The 16,317-nt window shown below is 38.7% G+C and overlaps 1 long non-coding RNA gene across 3 annotated transcripts in view; it reads right to left on the bottom strand.

The window, feature by feature from the left end:
- Positions 1 to 11,870: 11,870 nt before the first annotated feature.
- The window catches only part of LOC122557655, a 174,263-nt gene continuing 169,816 nt past the window's right edge, over positions 11,871 to 16,317 (bottom strand). For 2 of the 3 annotated variants that reach the window (XR_006313893.1, XR_006313895.1), the window contains exons 3-4: positions 14,140 to 14,900; positions 11,871 to 12,582 (exon numbers count right to left, since the gene is read on the bottom strand). This is a non-coding gene — a long non-coding RNA (uncharacterized LOC122557655). Of the gene's footprint in view, positions 12,677 to 14,139; positions 14,901 to 16,317 lie in introns of all 3 variants that reach the window. The other variant, XR_006313894.1, reaches the window with a different exon arrangement.

Genomic DNA, 16,317 nt, shown 5'->3' with positions numbered 1-16,317 from the left:
AGTTTACATAGATAAGCTGGACATTTGCAATATTTTCCAAAATCCTTTAACTCAGCTGAATACCTCAAACTTGCAGTAATAATTATAGTGCCACTGCCATTCCGTTTGAAAGTATGTAACTGGTTTTAAACCTTTCCCAAATATTGTGTAGTTAGAAACTCCAGTTTCTAAGTCAACAGACAAGCACAAGTCAGAGTAATCTAATGCATTGTTAACACATCTAATTACAACTAGAACTAGAACATAATGAACAGTATTAGTTGGGGGTGGGGTGCTCTTATGGCTCCCTGGCAATGCCCCGATCTCTGAGTCAGAAGAACCGGGTTGAGGTCCCTTTTACTCCAGAGATCCATCTGATTAAAAACAAAAATTAGAAGGATAAGGATGAAGTGTCATTTCCACACAGCAAATGATGGAGTGGTGTGAATTGATTACCAAGTTCTAGAGATTCACAGTTCACAATTTTTACTTAATCCCCTGAATTTGCTGGATTTACATATTAATAGGCAGGCAATTAATCTTTCAGTAAGATCAACTCACAGTGAAGATATTTTTAATCAACTTGTTTAGACATGATATGACACACCTCTGGAACAGGTGAGACTTGAGCCAGGCCTCCTAGCACAGACATAGAGACACTACCAATGGATCACAAGAACATTTCAACCTCCAAAGAATACTGCATCTGATATTAAGCTGTATCACTCAAATTACCACTAATACCCAGTAGATGGAGACAAAGGCAATGAATCTTCCAAATTAACCCATCCCGTTCCTTCATCCGACTTCTGTCTGCACGTTAAATTGCTGCTGCACTACTCTGCTATCCTCCACTATATTTCAACAGATGGTACATTTTTCTTTATTGTGCAGATACAGAGGAGGTAAAGTCTCTATGGAATGTTATGGAAAAATACATTACCGCAACAGCAGGAAAAAGAGGCCTTTTGCCGGATTTCTTTTGGTACGATCTACATTCCCCAGTGAATCAAAGAAGACAGTAGTCGTAAATCATTAACTTAAGAATGCTCCACTCATCTTTTCTAAATTTGGAGAATGCTGTTGCTCATAATTCCCATATGATTCCTTGAATGTATCTGTTTTGTTTTACTGAGGTAAATCAAAGATGGTTCTGTTTCTCACATTAAGGAGAATGGGGGAATTTTGAGTTGAGCAAATATTCATTGGGACATAGGTTTCCATTTATCACTTATGCAAAACCGAAAAGGGATTTTCCAGTATTGTAGCCAACTGCCAGTATTGTAGCCAACTGCAACTGAGGCAATTTTCCACAAGTACAATGCTCTGCTTCAGTTGTGGCTAAAATAGCAGTGAAGAGTGAAATTGTTTGTGATATTGGTAGCCAAATCTCCATTGTGGCAAACTGCAGAGGAATTTTTTTTAGCTATTTTGTTCAAGATTCAGTATTTCATCCTTCCAAACCATACACCATCCTGGCTTACAAATACATGACCATTCCTTCACTGGCATTGGGTCAAATTCCTGGAACTCCTTCCGAACAGCACTGTGGGTGGATCTACACCCCATGGACTGGAGTGGTTCAAGAACGCAGTTCTCACCACATTCTCCAGAGCAATTAGGAATGGGAAATAAATGTTGACATAACCAGTGACGCCCACATCTCATGAACAAATAACAAAGAGAAGATCTTGGACAAGACTGTCAAATTTAAAATCCACAGACAATGGATCTCACTGTCTGAGAACAGAAATTAGCAGTTTGTTTCAGATATATTTCCTTTTACTGTCAAAAGACAATGTCCATTTATTAATATATTTAGCTGTAATTAATATTTACCTTTCATATTTTGAAATTGCAAGCATTTTTAAAAAAGGGTAAAACATGATGAAGGAAGACAGATTGTTGCAACTATTAATTCACCTGCTCCTCATTAAACCGAAACCAGTAATTTCACTAAAAGAATCAGATACTTTGTAGAGGTGGTAATTCATGTTGTATTGCAGATGTATACTTGTGTCTTTTTACTCCCCTCGTTTTGTCAAGTGCATTTTGCAGAGTGTGACAGCCTCACCATTGTAAAAATGGAAGTTTAAAATCAGTTTAAAAAGTCAAACCATTATTAATAGAATCAGTAGGATCAAAGAGGCAATGCAAGAAATTGGTTTGCAGTGAGTATAAAGCTTAAATAGGCCAAATATGTGATAGACCTACTAAGAGTTGAAATGCAAATAAATAGGGGTGCAGAGATGGAAACAAAATATCGTCAAATATTGGAATCTACAAATAAATAGTAGATATTTTACAAGTTAAAATATAAATGCTAATGCAAAGAGAAAGAAGTGGGAAATATTAGAAGAAGATATACTGCAATATCAGAATGAGATAAATAGTGAGGAATGTCAATCATGAAAGAACTACTGAAACATCCTCAACATAATTCCTGAAGAAGGGCTTATGCCCAAAACGTCGAATCTCCTGTTCCTTGGATGCTGCCTGACCTGCTGCGCTTTTCCAGCAACACATTTTCAGCTCAACATAATTAGAGCCAATTATCTTTATTACACCTGCTTGAGAAGCAAATAATTTCTTTGGTTGGAAAGGATATCACAGTTATCTTCAAAGTGTCCTATCAATGTTATATGTTTTGTTATTCTTCAGATTTTGGAAGTAACTGCTTATCAGATCTTGTTAGTTCACTGGTGCGTTCAAAGCAAGGTGTGGCTACTCAGGTATAGGTGTTAACAATATGTTAATTATATTGTTAAGATATATGGGAGGTGGGCATTGTTTAATTAAGTACCTAGAGCACTGATCTTTGGGGGAAAGTCCATATCTCTGAGCCAGGAGGCCTAGATTCAAGATCTACCTATTCTAGAAGTGTGTCATTCCAAATCCAAACAGATCGTTTAAAAAATCCATATAGCACAGATGCAGTGGTAGTGTCCCTACCTCTGAGTCAGACAGCCCAGGTTCAAGTCTCACCTGCTCCAGAGGTGTGTAATAACATCTCTGAACAGTCATAGTCATACAGTCACACAACAAGGAAGCAGACCCTTCAGTCCAACCAGTCCATGTCGACCATAATCCCAAACTAAACTTGTCCCACCTGTCTGTACTTGGCCCATACCCTTCCAAATATTTCTTATTCATGTACCTAACAAAATGTCTTCTAAATGTTGTAACTAGAGCCACATCCACCACTTCCTCTGGAAGTTCATTCCACACACGAACCATTCTCTGGTTTGGTCACATTGAGGATTCTACAAGGTCTGGATGTGGAATTCCCATCTATGTTGTTGAAATAAATACAGTATTTGGCCATTGGAAAATCCTGGCCTGTGTCATCGTAAGGGCAATTAGATCTGAACCATTTATCTCTGTTTGTGACACCAATTCATTTTTCTTATTATAAATGACCACTCAGTTAAAGAAATTTTTAAAAGTTGCTGTACTTTTCATGGACCTTAGTCCCTGAAGCGCTCCCAACATTAAGTTCCTTCCTCTCGCGCTCTGCCTTTACCTAATTTGCTATACTGCCTCATCTCTTCTTAGATCTTTAAATCTCCTTGGTTGATTTAAAAAAAACCTAGAGCACTGATAAAGCGAGATTGCTGGGATACTAGTTGATAGGTAGGCATTAGAGATATGCAGTGCTGCATACTGCATAATATCAAGAAAAATATTAGTACCTAGAATTTAGAATATCTGGCTCAGAGTACCAGTAGGAACAGGATTTATTCAGGCTCGCCACTCTTGATTTAGAGCTTGATGAATGTGAATGTCTTCATCTTATTTGGTCTTGTTGGAGAGCAACCTTCATATCTGAGAAAACCGTTCCCCTGTTGAAGATGGTTTTATTTAATACACTGTAAAATGATTGGAGCATTTTGTTGCCATTTGTCATCCAAGAAACTTCTCATCTTATGAATTCTTGATCCACATTTTCTTCTATTTTCCTAAAGGTTATGCTTAAATAATCAAGATGAAAAAACAACAGAAAATGCAAAGAATCTGAATACAAATGGAAAATGCTAGAAATAGAGTGGGAAAATTGGCAAGGAACTGTTTAATTAGTATTGGAGACTGAAAGATAACAAAGTTATTTCTAGGACTATTTTCTTATCAGGAAGTCTAGACAGTGAGCAAGTTTTTTTTACAGAGAACAATCACTCCTATCCTAACTCTCAGATTTTACTCCACAGTTTCCTTTCCTTCGATTGCAGAGATAGTTTTACATTTCCTTTCTAAATCCTCTGGTATGAACCTTTCACAATTCAGATTCTAAGCTTTTACAGTTCTAACAACTTGAAGTTTCCTATTCAAACACTGCTGGCTCAAAAACTCCACAAGCTAAAACACTTTGGCTAAGGCTAAGGTGACTGATATCACTGTTTAAAAGCTCAATTTGTCTGTGAGCAAGTGTTAACTACTTCTGCATGTAGCTGTCACAGCTGAATTCAATCATGTTCCCCCACTTTGAAGTCCTCAAAGTTGTACTTTCAATATGGAGCCAGGTATAGAACACATACCTGAGGAGCCTGACTGACCTTTACTTCCCTAATCCAATGTTGACAGGGTTAGCTGAATGACAGTAAGAAATTGAAGCAAAAATAGGCCATTCAGTTCACTGAGCTGGCTCTTCCATTCAATAAAATTGTGGCTAATCTGATTGTGGCCTTTACTTCACATTTCTGCCTATCCCCAATAATTCTTTGGTCCCATGTTAATCAGATATCTGCCATGAATAAACTCACTGACTCACCCTTACTGCTCTCTGAGGTAGAGAATTCCAATCATTTGGAAGGGAAATACCTCTCAATCTTCACTCTAAATTGGAAAACACTTATATTTTTAAACTGTACCCCCTAGTTCTAGACACCACCATGAAAGGAAACACCCTGTCAGCATCTATCATCTTAGAATCTTATATATTTCTGAATAACCATCCGTCATTTTTCTTAATTCCAATGGATATGAGATCAACCTGTAGCATTGCTATCACTGCTTTGATGCAGATCAGCTGACCTAGCACCAAACAGTGATTGGACCTGGAACCAACATTATGGGCATTCAATGGATAAACTATTGAAAGCTTTTCCTTGGCCTATCCAAGAACATAAAATATCAATCTCTTTGGGATATGTTAACTGGTTGCTCGAATGAGCACAAACAAGATCTCAATGACAGTCAACTCTGGGACTAAAGATCAAGATTAGATGAAAATAAATTATTTAACTACTTGGCTTGTTGAGCCATTGAGGACAACACAGTAATCTGATATTAAATCTAGTTATAATTATAAATGTGCTGCAAGGGATCTTTCCATCATGGTCAGCATTTTTGACAGTAGACAAATGAAAATGAAATCAATTAAAGAACTATGTTTCCAAGGCAAGGAAGTTTGTCTGGGGACATTGGCAGATTGCCCTTTGTTGAAAAGTGACATGATTATCTCTTTACTCACTTTTGAACGTGGTGTCTTGCCATGAAGTTGGAACAATATTGCATATTTTGTTGAAGCTGTAATCTATGCAACATACACCACTTAATACAAACTGGTTCATTGGAATTTGATTCAATACCTGCCTTATGCTTGTGAATTGTATTTAGCAACTTAGAAATCCCTTAAGTAATTTTCTTCCAAATGATCTCAAAGGAGCAGGCTGCTTCCTAAGCCAAAGGGAAAAGAGATATTAAAACAACATTAGCTTTTGCAAATATTGCCAACAATGAAGCAATCTGTTTTTTTTTAAACATTTTCCAAGGGTTGACATGTCATGAAACCTTCGCACCCTTTCTTTAACCAAATAAAATTATCTTGCGTAATATTAACAGATTGTTTTGAATGATTGCAAGTAATTTTTGAATGGTATTCATAATAATGTCAAAACATAATGCAGTGCAGTGAATCTCAGTGAAATATAGCATTCCAAATCTTATGTTTTGCATGATCATGACAAGAATAATGCAGTCTTCCTGTCCTATTCTGACCATGTCTCTTTCCCTGATTCCTGATGAAGAGCGTATACTTGAAACGTTGACTCTCCTGCTCCTCGGATGCTGCCTGACTGGCTGTGCTTTTCCAGCACCACACTCTTCGACTCAGATCTCCACCATCTGCAGTCCACACTTTCTCCTAGTATCACTTTCCCTAACAAATAACAAAAATATTTTACCATCTCCACAAACATCGACCTGCTTCATGATAGAAGCAGATATCTCTTTGTGATTGTACTCACCTGCATGCTTTAAATCAGTTGTCTGCTATGAACAGTTTGAAAAGTAGAAGCTGACTGGTAGGTGTAGTTATTGTAATGAGGTCAGCCAGGTGGACCTCATAGAATATGAATCCCCTGATTGGGGCTGTTAAGCTGGTCCAATCAGGGAGCCCTGCCTGACAGAGATTTCCTGATATAGGGCTTATGTTCGAAACATCGATTCTTCTGCTCCTTGGATGCTGCCTGACCTGATGTGCTTTTCCAGCAACACACTCTCTACTCTGATCTCCAGCATCTGCAGTCCTCAGTTTCTCCTCCTGCCAGAGATTTGGTTTGCCCTGACAGCTGGCTCTGAGGGAGCTGGACCATTGCTTTGTACTATACCTGTGTAAATAAACAGTGACTTGATGAGTAGATACCAGCCTCTGTGGAGTGATTTCAGTTTGGGAACAAGAGCCTCCTCTACCAAGAGAAGACTTGCCACCAAATAGGTAAGAAGCAGAGATTTGGGGTGATCTTCAAGGATGATAAGCACCACAATGGAATGTTTTATCATCACTTTATCCCTCACAATAGTTGCTGATTTGCCTTTGTCCAATATGGCAGGCATGCTGGCTTCCTTGAGCAAACAACCAGGCTTTAGGTTAGATTCTCTACAGTGTGGAAACAGGCCTTTCGGCCCAACAAGTCCACACTGACTCTCCAAAGAGTAACCCACCCAGACCCATTTCCCTCTGACTAATGCATCTAACATTATAGGCAATTTAGCACGGCCAATTCACCTGACATGCACTTCTTTGGACTGTGGAAGGAAACCGGAGCACCCGGAGGAAACTCCACGCAAAGAGTCACCCAAGGCTGGAATTGAACCCGGGTCCGTGGTGCTGTGAGACAGCAGTGCTAACCACTGAGCCACTGTGCCGCCCTGAACTCACAACGAGGCTTTGAACTCACAACATATATTTTGTTAGTCCAGTGCCAAACCAACTACCTTACCATTTCCCTAATTTATCTCATTGAGGAGAATATAACTTACAACATACTATATTAAACATCCTGACAAAAAAAACACCAAATGTTGACTTGCCTGTTCTTTCCTCGGATGCTGACTGACTTAATTCTGCTTCTAGAATTCCGTTGTTATTCCCTTTTGCTGGTGTTTTTCTTTCCTTTATATTCAAAAGCCCTGACAATTTGGTCCCAAAAAGATTTAATTTGATAAATGCTTGATTTACAATGTTTATATTCTTGTGAATGCATATGTTCCCTTGTACTTTTTTTTTCATTTAGGTAATTTGCCATCCATGTTATGAGCAAAAATTCATGAGGAAGTAAATAGGGGATGAATTTGAGTACTACTCATTTGGATTTCCAAATGATCCACTTCTTAATCATCACAAAGAAGGTTCAAACAATGAGATTTTCTCTGACCAGTGGAGTCTTGACTTTATTTGTGATATTTGGCAAATATTGTAACAAAGAGGGAAAGGAACAATGTGATCCCTAAGATTGAGCTGCTCACCACCACAGCTTTTTATAAATACCAAAGCCATAGTTGTCACAGCAACAAAAAGCACAATTGAAACCACTTTGTCTGGCAAAGAGATTCCTGCCAAGGAGACAGCAACACTTGGCTTGGCTGAGATTCTGCATCTCCAATGTCAAACAAATAATCCATAGTGGAAGGAGATCATCAACTCTATTGATCACTTTGAGAACTCAGCAGGAAATCCGAAAAAAACCCTTGGATGTAAGGGTAAAAAATGCAGAATATCTTTAAGTCACTCAAAACCTGGCATGGTGGACCATAGAAGAATAAATTGCTAATACCAACTTAGGAAGTTCTCACACAAGTATAAAACCTAGTGGTCGTAGTGAGTGTCAGAGGGCACTTAAGAACAAAATGATGTATCTAAGAACTTCAAGCCTGGCAAGTATGTTCTCTATTGTACTTTGTTGTGTCAGATAGGTATGAAACAGAAGAAATGTCATCACCAACATTTCAGGGTTTATCTGTACTGTTCTGGCACACTACAGTGCATCACCAGACAGAGTGTAATGTATGTACCATGCAATCATTGGGCAGATGAAGAGACCAGATGTAATAACTACCTCCCTAATACTGATTTTTATACAGTATCTTCATCTCTTCAAAACACAGCACCCGCTGAAGGAAGCTCATCTTTGTGTTCGCTGTATGAGTGTAAAGTCGAAAGCACAACATGTACTGACTCCAAACTGGAAAGAGCTGTGTTCTTGGCAGTTACACTGAGTTTATATTTAGCAGTACCATCCAGCACAGACTCCTCTAGAATTTTCAGGATCGGTGGGAGAGGGGACTCAGTAGCATCTGACTTGAATGGAGCTAATGGGCACGAAGCTCCAGGTACCTGCCTGGTCCATGTTGCTGGAAACACCAGGTACTGTCCCTCAAGTAGACCCTGGAGTGCAAGTTCATAGTTCCTTGAAAGTGCAGTCACAGGTAGATAGGATGGTGAAGAAGGCATTTGGTATGACTGCCTTTAATGGTCAGAGCATTGAGTATGGGAATTGAGAGGTCATGTTGCAGCTGAACAGGACATTGGTTCAGCGACTTTTGAAATACTGTGTCCAATACAGGTCACCCTCCTATCAGAAAGATGTCGTAAAATTTGAAAGGTTTCAGAAAAGATTTACAAGGATGTTTCCAGGATTGAAGGGTTTGAGCTATAGGAAGCACTGAGTAGGCTGGGGCTCTTTTCCCTGGAACATCGGAGGCTGAGGCATGACCTCATAGAGATTTATACAATCATGAGGGGCATGGATAGGGTGAATAGACAGGTCTTTTTCCTGGGGTGGGGGGAGTCCAGAATTAGAAGGCATACGTTTAGGGTAAGAGGGTAAAAATTTGAAAGGGGCAACTTTTTTACACAGTGGGTGGTGTGTGTATGGAATGAGCTGCCAGAGGAAGTGATGAAGGCTGGTACAATTACAACATTTAAAAGGTATCTGGATGGGTATATGAATGGTAAGGGTTTCGAGGGACATGGGCTAACTGCTGGCAAATGGGACTAGATTAATTTAGGATGTTTGGTCAGCATGGACGAGTTGGTTTGTTCCCATGCTGTACATCTCTATGATTCTAAGTCTGTATTATGTCTCCATTTTTATTTTGCCAGCATTAATTATCTCACACTTCCCTGTATTAAATTCGATTTCCACTTGCCTGTCCATTTTAACGGCCTATCAATATTCTATTTCATTCCCCCTCTCACAAAAGACAGAAAGTCAATTGACCCTTTACTGGAGTATGGTCTCCTCAAACTTAGCTCCTCTGATGTCATATTGAAAGACAAGATCTCTCTAAACACTCTCGAATGGGTTTAGCTGCGCAAGATCAACTAATAGGCATAGTAGCTGACTCTTCTTTGTTCTCTGCATCATACTCCCATTATCCAAACAGAATAAAATACCGGAACCACAACAGAAAGGTACTTGCTCCCTTAGGTTTCCTATTTAAATAATTCTCATATATGTAGCCACGTCTTAAAGCGACATGAGTTAACCAAAAATGAGCAGAAACAAAATTAATGTTCCATTAAAATTCACTGAAACGAGTATACCCAGGGCAGCAGGGTGGCTCAGGGGTTAGCACTACTGCCTCACAGCACCAGAGACCTTGGGCAACTGTAGGCAGTTTGCACATTCTTCCTGTGTCTGCTTGGGTTACCTCTGGTGCTCCAGTTTCCTCCCACAGTCCAAAGATGTGCAGGTTATGTGGATTGGCCATGGAAAATATCGGGTTACAGGAATTGGGTTGGGGGATGGATCTGAGTGAGATGCTCGTCAGGGTTGGTGTGCACTCGATGCGCTGAATGGCCTACTTCCACACTGTAGGGATTCTATGATTCAGGTATGAAGAAATGCTTGTTTCCTATTTCGACTTTCACCTGTGTGAGGAGTTCCACAAATCAGAATTAAAGACATCACCTGCAATTATCAACATTGGAAATAATGAAGTCAGACATGGAAATACACAAATCAAAACTTCAGAACAAAAAGATGGGTTTTTGACTATAATTGGACCATACTGGGAACTTGTTCCCGCATGAAGGAAAGGTGCCTGGTGACAGACTGATTAAAAAGTAATAACACAACACTCAGAATTCAAAGAAAAACAAAATATTTACTATTGCTACGGACACTGGACATCAATGAAACAATTGTGAGCACAAGTTAAAATGTACGTTCTGAAATTTTTAAACTGCAATTCTCTTCAATTTTTCTTCCATAATCAACGCTATCACTTTTTCACTTTGTACCTATATATGTATGCTTAATGTACATGGGAGGGTGTGATGTTAGCAGATAATTAACTTACACTTTGTTTCACTCAAGGAAACCTTATCATTGGTACCTTATTAATGCAGCAGACACAAGGTAACTACAATTTAATTCGAGAGAGGTGTGGCCCATGCTAGAAATAAATTTTAGGCATTTGTTGTGGCCAACTGGGGAGACTGAGAAAAGGGAACCAATTCACTTCTCCTCACCTCATTGTAATGCGGAAGAGGATCAGCACATAGCGTAGACTTTCAAATGGAACAATGAGGCATAAACCTTGAAAAAGCAACTCAGTGTTACAGTGCAGAAATGGGGGCATTTTTAGAGAGTTAACTTAAGGTAAACTAAGTAGGAAAAGTAAATTGGTAAGCAGTGGTAATATTGGTAATTAGTAGACTGAGTTCATCCTTTGGGGACATGAGTTCAAATTATGCTGTGGTAACTGCTAGAGCTTGAATTTAATTAATAAAATCTGGAATTGGAAGCTGATCTTAATAACGGTGACCATGAAACTATGATCTATTGTTGGAAAACCCATGTGGTTCCCTAATGTCCTTTAGGGAAGGAAACCTTAAACTGGTTTGACTTGCATGTGACTCCGACCCACTGTAATATGGTTGATTCTTCATTGCCCTCTGAAATGAATTTGCAAACTACTCACGTTCAGGCAATTAGGTACAGGCTTTGCCAATGATACCTACACTTAGTGAGAGATTATATTGGTTAAAATGTACTGTCCTCACTTTTGTTATCTTGTGAAATACGTAGCATGGTGCAAATAATATGAAGAAATAGAGTTAAATGCATTGGTAATTTGACATTAATAGTGTATCTGAGATGAAATGAGATTTAAAAAAAAAAGATTATTACACCTTTCGGAAATCCTCCTGATAATCAGTGTGGATAAGGAATTATAATTGAATGAGATGCACTGGCATAGTACAACCACACGATGGCACTACAACAGGTTGTTTCGAATCCAATACTCTGCTTTTTTACATTTCATCCCAGTTTTGTTCTTTTAGCTTTAGTGTTGATAGGGACCATATGTTTATTAGTTCAACCTCATAACTGCAGGCTGTGGTGGATATTTAAGCTCCAAGACATAAAACAGCATTTTTTTTTCATTATTCAAAGGCATAGGGCTATAGCAATTAGTCCGTCGTAAAACGTTTATAAAATATGTTAAAATAACAGCAATTCTGGGAATTGACTCAAATTTTCTACTCATATGGATGACATATGTCACAGCTAATAAACAAGCACAGAACCAATTTAAGTGCAAAATATTTTCAGCTAATATATTCCCTTTAAAAACAATCTACATTGAATTTAGTAGTCGGGCCATCTGATACTGATTAGATCATTTAAATGAAACACATAAACTTTCATGCAAAATATTTACTCAGACTGACAAAGTATTATGAAATTCAGCAAAACAATCTCAGAATGGTTATTCATCTCATTGCTGTGCATAATGCATCATTTCATAGAATCATTGCTACACAAGCCAATAGATCAAGATATTAAACAGCAACATTCTTTCTCTTAAAGTATTTTATTGATGTGCATGAATAAATGATTATTGCAAACACACTGTTGCACACTGGGGAGAGCCTTGGATTTAATCCGTAAAGTTTTCAAATTAATACAAGTGGAAAAAAATTAGGTTTTCCCAAATTGTGGAAGATGATCACCTTCGCTAATCAAGGGGAGCAATTGTTCGTGAAATCTTGTTATATTTTCAAAAAACACTGCAGCAAACCCAGGATTTTTTTGCACGTGATTGGAAGGGAAAGAATCTGGACTCACTTTAAGCAAAAAAAGTTGCATATCATCTGGAGAGATTTATGCAATTGGAACAATGGGACAGGCTGTCCCACACCACTGTACCTCCAGCCACTGTGGATTAACACCTACTTCATACTTCAAATCGCCTTAGTGTTTATGTTACTTTACTGAAATCCCAAAATCCACATCTGTTTCTTTTTCTGACCTGCCGACTTCAATGACATGGCCATCAGGGTATATCAGAACTTCGAGTGATGTTTGGAAGAATCTGCACGGCAAAAGGACAAAGGTGAAACTTCTGGGTCAGGCACATTCTGGAGAGCAGCAATATTCCAACAACATGCCAACATTGAAGATGCCATCTGAAAACATGAAAAAAGTGAAAGAGGTGCTTGTGCTTACACAGAGCCTTTCACAACTACAAGATACCCCAGCGTGTTTTACACCTGATTGAGTACTTTTTGAAGTGCTATCACTGTTCTAATGAAGCAAACATAGTCAATTTGTGTGCAGAAAATTTCCATAAACAGCAACGTAGTCCCAATTAGGACATCTGTTAGTGATGTTTCTTGAAGGATAAATATTTGAAAAGTATGCTAAAAGTGAGTGTACATTGTACTGCTATTAATTGGCCATCTTGTTAATATGGCATTGAGTGCTTTCCTGTTACTTACATTATGCTTGGAATATGACATTTAACAAAGAGTAATTTTGCTGGTGGTCAACCACATAATTTGGAAAGAAGTTATATGAATCTCTTTCAAGATGTAAAGTGATCTCTAACTTACTATTCAGAGGACATGGGCACCTCCTCAATGATCACTGGTCTGACAATGATGATGCTCCGTTCAGGTACTCTCAAGCCAAAACAGGTATTGCCCTGAATTAAATGTATTTAATTGCACAATTCAGTAATTGATCTAAATGTGAGCATAGGTAGGCTCATTTTAACTCAAATCCATGATCTCAAGATTGCCAACTTCCCTAATAGAGCTTGTTAAATCTTGGTTGAAAGACTTTGTTGTATCTGCAAGTAGTTTAATCTATGAAAGTATCCAGACTAGGAGAGCTCACACTAACAATCCTCTATTGCTCCCTTAGTTGCAGGATCAGCCATAGGGTCAAAGAGATGTACAGCCAGAAAGAGACCTTTCAGTTCATCTTGTCCATGCGAACCAGACATACCAAATTAATCTAATCCCATTTGCCAGCATTTGGCCCACATCCGTCTAAACCCTTCCTATTCATATATACATCCCGATGCCTTTTAAATGTTGTAACTGGATCAGCCTCCACCACTTCCTCATTTCATACATGCACCATCTTCTGCGTGAAAAGGTTGCCCCTTAGGTCCCTTCTAAATCTTTCCCCTCTCACCTTAAATCTATACCCTCTCATTTTGGACTCCCCTATCATAGGGAAAAGACCTTGGCTATTTACCCTATCCATGCCTCTGATGATTTTATAAACTTCTATAAAGCCACACTTCAGTCTCAACTGCTGCACGGAAAATAGTCTCAGCCAATGCAGCCTCTCCCTATAACTCAAAAATGGCCTAACCAATGTTCTGTATAGGTGCAACATGACCTCCCAACTCCTATACTCAAAGCTGATTAGTAAAGGCAAGCATACCAAACACATTCTTCACTATCCTATCTACCTGCGACTCCACTTTCAAGGAACTATGAACCTGCACTCCAAGGTCTCTTTTTTTGCAACGCTCCCCAGGACCTTACCATTAAGTGTACAAATCCTACCTTGATTTGCCCTACCAAAATGCAGCATCTCATATTTATCTAAAAAGAAAACGTTTTAAGACACTTACCAGTAAAATTATTTATAAGTATAAATAAGTTGTCATTTCCATATCCTTGTTCACTTTATTTTTTGATAGAATTATTTTCTTTTATTCATTCACAGGATGAGGATGTTGCTCACCAGGCCAGCATTTATCATCCATCTCTAGTTGCTCTTGGGAAGATGGTGCTGAGTCTTCAACTGCTGAAGTCACACATGGTGTAGGTACATCCACAATGCAGTTTGGGAGGAATCCAGGATTTTTGATCCTGTGACAGTGAACTTCCTATTATTGTATTGGCTATGAAATATTCTTTGACCAAAAATCTGATTGTCTTGGTAGCAGAGAGAGTCACACATTCCGCGTCCTCATTTTCAAAGAGAATTCTGCTAACTCCGTTTGACCAGGAACCAATAAAATGCATAAAATATAAAATGGCATAAAGAAAAATACATCTTCTGAGGGCGTTGTTATTTCAGAGTCATTTTGAGATTTCAAGCACAGCTGCCAAGGGGAAGTCTTGATGTAAAAATGTTAAAAATGTTACGGTTGAGCAGAAAACAACTACCAAGCAGTAATTCACTGGTTAGCAGAGTTGACAGATGTAAGTTAGGTCTCAGGTGGGCATCCCTGGAGACAATGAAATATAATTTGACATTCCAGTGATATCTCAAACTTCTTTGAATCAGTCTTTCAACTGAACTAGCAGGGATCCTCAACTGATGGATTTCACTTTTGGGGGTGGGGAGGTGGTGCTGGTCAGTTTCAGAAGGAGTTACCGCCGTCAGCTGTAAAACCAGGAGACACTCAGTTAATCTGAAGGAATGCTATAAGAAGAAGGACCAACAAGAGATTGCTAAATAATAGTGGGCCACTGAATTTGGACAGCATAACACATGCATTACTGTCATATTTTTATGTGAAAATAATTGATTTTGATTTGATTAAACAGACTTGATTATAACTATTGCTCTGTTGGTTCACCTTGCCCTGATAAATCTACAATTTAAAAATTACCTTTCATCAAGTTAATTTGAACAAATGAAGAAATAAACAGTTTGATTCAATTAGTCAATCACTGGGATGTATGGACTGCATTCCTGACATCACATCAGCACTTGCTAATGGCAATCTCTCGGCCAATAAAAGTAATCTTTTCCTTTTATTGTTGTGATTGTTTGAATTTTGTGATTCTTGTATTTGTTCTGGTGAGTGCACGATGAAATGTTTCAGCAACATGTTTCTCTTTTCAACAATAGTCACAGAATTATACAGCATGGAAACAGACCATTCGGCCCAATCAGTCCATATAATCCCAAATTAAACTAGACACACCTGTCTGCTCCTGGCTCATATACCTCCAATCCTTTCCTGTTCATGCACTTATCCAAGTGTCTTTTAAACATTATGATTGTGCCCACATCCACCACTTCCTCAGGAAGTTCATTCCGCACGGGAACCACCATCTAATTTAGTTTAAAAAATTAAATCACGTCCCTCACCTTAAAAATGTACCCCCTAGTCTTGATATCCTCCATCCTAGGGAAAAGACACATACCAATAATCATATCTATACCCATTATGATTTTATAAACCTCCATAAGATCACCTCTTAATAGTACTATATACATACACACATATATATATATATATGTATGTATATATCGAGAGAGAGTGCATTTCTGTTAGACTGAGAAGATTGTGTCAATTGTACATAGAGTCATAGAGATATACAGCACAGAAATAGACCCTTCAGTCCAACACATCCATGCCAACTAGATATCCTAAATAAATCGAGTCACATTTAACAACATTTGGCCCATATCCCTCTAAACTCTTTCTATTCATCTACCCATCCAGATGCCTTTTAAATGTTGTAATTGCGCCAGCATCCACCACCTCCTCTAGCAGCTCATTCCATACACACACCATCCTTTGCGTGAAAAAGTTGCCTGGATCTCTTTTAAGTATTTCACTTTCACCTTAAATCTACACCCTCTAGTTTTGGAAAAAACTGTCCTCGAGAAAAGACCTTGTCTATTTACCCTATCCATGCCCCTCATGATTTTATAAACTTATACAAATTCACCCCTCAGCCTCCAATGCTCCAGGGAATATTGCCCCAGGATATCGCCATTCCACCCACCTTTCCCCATACCACACCCCCAATTTATTGCTCAGCCCCATCCCCCCCCAAGTCTTGAA

This window comes from Chiloscyllium plagiosum, chromosome 16 (assembly GCF_004010195.1).
Source record: "Chiloscyllium plagiosum isolate BGI_BamShark_2017 chromosome 16, ASM401019v2, whole genome shotgun sequence".
NCBI classification, from domain to species: domain Eukaryota; kingdom Metazoa; phylum Chordata; class Chondrichthyes; order Orectolobiformes; family Hemiscylliidae; genus Chiloscyllium; species Chiloscyllium plagiosum.
This window is presented reverse-complemented; position numbering and strand designations above follow the sequence as displayed.